The sequence below is a fragment of the Acipenser ruthenus genome, chromosome 9, assembly GCF_902713425.1.
Source record: "Acipenser ruthenus chromosome 9, fAciRut3.2 maternal haplotype, whole genome shotgun sequence".
Lineage (NCBI taxonomy): Eukaryota > Metazoa > Chordata > Actinopteri > Acipenseriformes > Acipenseridae > Acipenser > Acipenser ruthenus.
Window position 1 is genome coordinate 29579883 of NC_081197.1, and position 5682 is coordinate 29585564.

Sequence of the window (5682 nt, forward strand, 5' to 3'; positions counted from 1 at the left end):
GTGTTTCGCAAGGGCAGTTACAAGGATTGTTCCCCCTCAATCCAGTCCTTTTCCCCCTCAGTTCTGCTCATATCATGTTTTTTACTCATTTTTAATATGTAGACTATTGCATCAGCGTATTCCCTTGGTTATTATAATTATAATCTCTATTTAGCAAAGTTGTCCCCTCTATGCTTTTGAATACTTTGAACCATTGTCTCACCTCGTAAGCAAATACATCTGCGTCTGTTGGGTATAGTCCTGACTTGTAAAACATGTCCTGTTCAGATTTACTTAAATCTATTAATTTCCGCAGTGTTGCGATATTAGTAATTTCCCTGCATCTCTTGAATTTCACAGACTTGTGAATATATACAAGATACAAGTTGCATACATTGGCAAAATCGCTGAATATTTGGCCCCATGTTCATTTGAAAACACTTGAGCTACAGTATGCAATCCTTTTTTCCCTTAAACTCATCTCTTTAATTAACATTTCATGAAACATTTTCATTTGGTAACAGGGGTTTACTGAACATGAATTCAATTAATCCATCAAGGAAATGCTTTTGCCAGATTCATGCAAAAACTTAATTTGTCATGGTCTTGGCTTCTGGTCTATGTCGCTGCGCTTGAGCAGTTTACTACTTATTTTCAGTAAAGAACAGCATAAACACAAGCATGTGAATGCGAGTGCAGAATGAGTGACCAGTTATTTTCTTTTGCAGACAGGACACTTCATTACTGTTTACAAAGGTCACCCATATTCCATCCTGTAATGTAATGGATTTACATAAACCATAAAATAGAGGACTATTACACATACTGCCACTACGACTACTATATTGTGCTTTGCTTTGTGGAGGAATCTGAGGCTGCAGCCCTCACTTTATCTCAGTAATATTACTAGATATCCTAATATGACTGGATATTGTATGTTTGTCTCTGAAAATCTTGCATACCACATTGCCTGCTATGTTACACAATGTAATTTCAAACATATGTACAGTGCCTTCAGCATCGCATCATGTAACCAGCCCTTAATAAACACATGTTTATATATAATATTGTATAGATGCAAACTGATGTCCACCCCACGAGAGGTAGGCGTGGCTATCCACAAGGAGCTTCATACAGTGATTTGGATTTTCTGGTATGAAAACTGTAGAAATCCTGTCTTCCACTGGGATAGTAAAACTCCACTGAATGACATTACAGTAGATTCAGACATTAATTTACTCTTACTCTTTACAACAACCACAAAATTAACATTTTACATTTTGATTTACTCTTTCTGCAAAAATAGTTTGCTAAAGGAAACACAGAAAATGATGTGTGTGTGCGTGTGTGGTAGGGTGATATGAGAGCAGGTCTCCCACTCTTACATATACAGTAATCACATATGTTTGCAAAACATGCAAAGCCTTGCTTACCGGCAAACATATACACATTGGGCCCATGCTGGCATACAGTGGGCACTATGGCCATGTTCTGCCAATGTAAAACTTGTACTGGCCCAACTCCGGTGTAGCAGCCTACAGCTGCCATGGCTGGGCCTATGCTGGGGCAGTACAGGCCACACTGATTACCAGCAGTTATAAATTAATAAACAAATAAATAAATGACAAAAATGGCGACAAATCATTTACCTAACAACTTTTGCTCATATGGTATTGTTTGTGTGGAAATAATACAAATAAAAATAAAGACAATTGTAAGAAAAATTATACGGTATAAGCTGTATTGGATGTTAACAGTTTTTCCAAAGTTTTTCTAGATATCTCCGCCACGCCTGGTGATTTTTGAATGAAGTCTGGCGACATCGTAACGACTGTACATATACTGTATTTAAATATAGATTTTTGGATTGCAAACCTGTAACACCTGTAAGTCGCCTTGGATAAAGGCGTCTGCCAAATAAATACATTGTAATAATAATAATGATAATAATTGAATTAAAGGAACGTTGAGCCTACCTACACATGTAATAGTTTACTTGAGCTCACAACTTTACTGATTGACAGATTACTATTGCCTATCTCAAACGGGCCACTCCACCAATCATAAAAGGCATACATCATGATTAACAGATACCTATTATCAGCGTTCACCTCTTCTTTCTCTTTTGGGTCAAATAGCTGAATTGCACAAGGGGGTAAATTGGACATTGCTTTGTTGACACGTGAGAGAGTAAGATTGAGAGGTAAGGTCTGTATGGCTGTTTTATTTTATTTTATTGACAGCGTGTATCTGAATGGTTGCATAATGTTAACATTAGTAGTTTATAAAACACGTAGTGTAAGAGAAGCATACCCAAGCTACCCAATGATCGCTTCCAGTGTTCATTGCAGGCTTTCCCTTCAGTTTTTTTATTTTTTTTGTAAATATTGACAGTTCACCAAGCTCCATATGTGTGTTGTACTTATGGGAGGCAGCTAGCTCTGTGATGCAAGATGTGAATGACAAAGCTAAAATGTACCGGCATGCTGCATATCAGTTTGTTCAGGAGAATGTCCTTAATGAAGTCACAGAGGCAAACTGCTTTTGTTTTTATTCATTTGCATTATATTGGTGTTGAACAGAAAGCAGTTTTCATGGGGAAATTATTTTTACATACCTAAATTTAAATTCTGATCCATACATTAATGGACAACATTTTTTTATAAGTACCGGTATATCTGAATTTTTTGAGGGGCTTGATTGACTGCTGTAGCGTAGTATTTTAGGTTTGAAATACAGTATTTTCTTTTAAGCAGATTATGCAGCAACATTGCTTTCTTAAATTTAAGGCCATATCTTATTCCTGATTTACAGTTCATGGAGGTTAAAAGGTTTTAGGTACTGTAGGCTGCGAGCTATAACTGCAGTGCTGGCATATTTTATGTCTTTCTTTTAACTTTTTTTAATCACCAGTTATTTTTCCCCTTTTCTACCCCCCAATTTTGAAATCAGCAATTGCTATTCAACTCTAGTTACAGCTGCGGTCACCATGCCGACATGGGAGAGACAGCACACTTGCATCCTCCTAAACATGTGCATTGCCAAGCCATATGCTTATTTTCACAATGCAATTCTAACACAAACAGCAGAGCTTTAGCGTCTATTGGAGGACTGGCACACTGCTTAGTGATAACAGCCAGCTATCGACAGGGGTCATTCTAATTCGGCAACCCAATAATCTCCTAGCTCGCTCCACACTATCCAACCCTGCACCAATTGTGCAAAATCCCTGCCAGGGAACTCTTGGCCACAGTCGGCAACTGGCATAGCCTGGATTTGAGAGCTCACCCTGCACTCTGAGCAGAGGCCTTTACTGGATGAGCCACTCAGGAGCCCCATGTCTGTGTTTATGTAGTGATATGATGACATACTGAAGCAAGCATTTATAGAAATTAAAATAATTTTATTATTTTGGATACAGATCGCTTTGTTTGTGTGTTTTTTGTTTTTGTTTGTTTTTTTTGGTCATATCACAGGCATGTAAGTGAATCTTCAGAGTTTATGTGGTTATTCATTTGCAGCACCTGTTTAGTTTTGAAATCACAACAACTTTCCTTCACCAGATTGCATCCGTTCAGCATCAAATTGGTGTTCAACCTGCAACTGATTTGTTGCATTTGGTGTAATACCATCCATCTTTTATTTAATGCAACTATTGTACATATTATTATTATTTATTTCTTAGCAGATGCCCTTATCCAAGGCAACTTACAATCGTAAGCAAATACATTTCAAGTATCACAGTACAAGTAATAATACAATTAAGAGCAAGATAAATACAATGACTTTGGTTGTGTGGTCCAGTGGTTAAAGAAAAGGGCTTGTAACCAGGTCTCCAGTTCAAATCCCACCTCAGCCACTGACTCATTGTGTGACCCTCAGCAAGTCACTTAACCTCCTTGTGCTCCGTCTTTCGGGTGAGGCGTAGTTGTAAGTGACTCTGCAGCTGATGCATAGTTCATACACCCTAGTCTCTGTAGGTTGTCTTGGATAAAGGTGTCTGCTAAATAAACAAATAATAATAATAATAATAATAATAATAATAATAATATATAACACATTAAACAATTTTATTTCCCATCAAGTGATTCAGGCTGTCTTTGGGTTAAGCTGAATCTACAGTTAACAATGCATGTGTGTGTAAGGTTTTTATTTTCCTTTTTATTTAGTCAGATTGCCTTCCTTGGAACCATTGGTGGGGTGGATGCACCCACTCCTGCCCGCAGAATAATGGCTGCCTTACTTGGCAGTGAATTGGCAACCAAGTTCAACTGGAAAGGCCTGGGAAGCAAAAGGTCATTTTATGACTTCAAACTTCAATATGTGGTGGTTGGTAAGTTACATAAAAACACTGTACCGGTGTGAAACCTTTAAATTACTTAGAAATATTTCATCTTTCTTCATTGCATGTCAAAGAAAGAAGATAAGTAGTACATCAGCATAATATATTAAATAAGTGTTAAAAGAGTATTATGATGGAAATATAGAATCATCCGAATACTTGATAATAAAAAAATATATATTCTGAGATGTATTAATTGTGTTCTAAAAAGAAAGTCTTTTATAACTGTTTAGATAAATGTTAGAACTATGTTAGGGGGCAACATTAGTCTATTTAACAAGATTGTTAAACTGATATTTCAGATGCTGTACACAGAAATCATCTCACAAAGAAAGCGCAGGACTCAGAAATAGAGACAGTGGCCATGCTGTGGCATCGAAATGTACGCGATAGGGCGGTGGGGAGGAAGGAGCACCTCCTGAAGGCAATGAGGAAGCAGCAGCAGGAGCAAATTGACATTTGAATATGAAAATGTCCACTTTTTCAGTAACCTGTGTTCTTAATTTCTTTCTTTATTATTTTTATTTTAAAACTTTCATGGACACCTTAATGCTTCATTTTTAATTTTGAACTGAATTGTTAAAAGAAGTTAATAAAAGTTTTGTGAAGATTGAAAGAATTGAAAATGTCTTGTTTTATATTAATTGAAAACAGTTGCTTTTATGTAATTACTCACTAATAGAAACCAACACACACACACACACACACACACATATATATATATATACAGGTAGTGAACAAAAAAATGGAAACACCTGGGTAAATGAGGGACACCAAGTATATTGAAAGCAAGGGCTCCCACACTGGTGTGGCTCATGTGTTAATTAAGCAAATAACATCCCAGCATGCTTAGGGTCATGTATAAAAATGCTGGACAGGCCTGGTTGCCTATAATTATGGCTAGCATGGCTGCAAGAGGAGACCTCAGTGACTTTGAAAGAGGGGTGATTGTTGGGGCGTGTTTGGCAGGAGCTTCAGTGACCAAGACAGTTCAACTTGCTGATGTTTCACGAGCAACAGTGTTTAAGGTGATGTCAGCATGGAACTCCGAGGGAAGGACATCATCAGCAAAGGGCAACAGTGGGCAGAAACGCATACTCCAGGATTGTGATATCCGTGCATTAATTCGAAGTGCAAGGCAAAACAGGCGAGCAACTGCAGATCAATTGACTGCAAATTTCAACCTGGGGCGCGAGCACAGCCAGTTTCATCAAAAACGGTCTGCCAAGAACTCCACAGAGTGGGATACCATAGTGGCCCAATGCCCTATTAAGTGACTTTACATTGGTGTTTCCATTTTTTTGTTCACTATCTGTATATATATATATATATATATATATATATATATATATATATATATA

The 5682-nt window shown here is 37.3% G+C and overlaps 1 long non-coding RNA gene across 1 annotated transcript; it reads left to right on the plus strand.

Moving 5' to 3' along the window:
* The first annotated feature begins 2046 nt into the window (after window positions 1–2046).
* Window positions 2047–4886, plus strand: LOC131737989 (uncharacterized). Its single transcript, XR_009329553.1, has 3 exons — window positions 2047–2182; window positions 4149–4312; window positions 4624–4886. It is a non-coding gene; the product is annotated as an uncharacterized LOC131737989 (long non-coding RNA).
* Window positions 4887–5682: the final 796 nt, after the last annotated feature.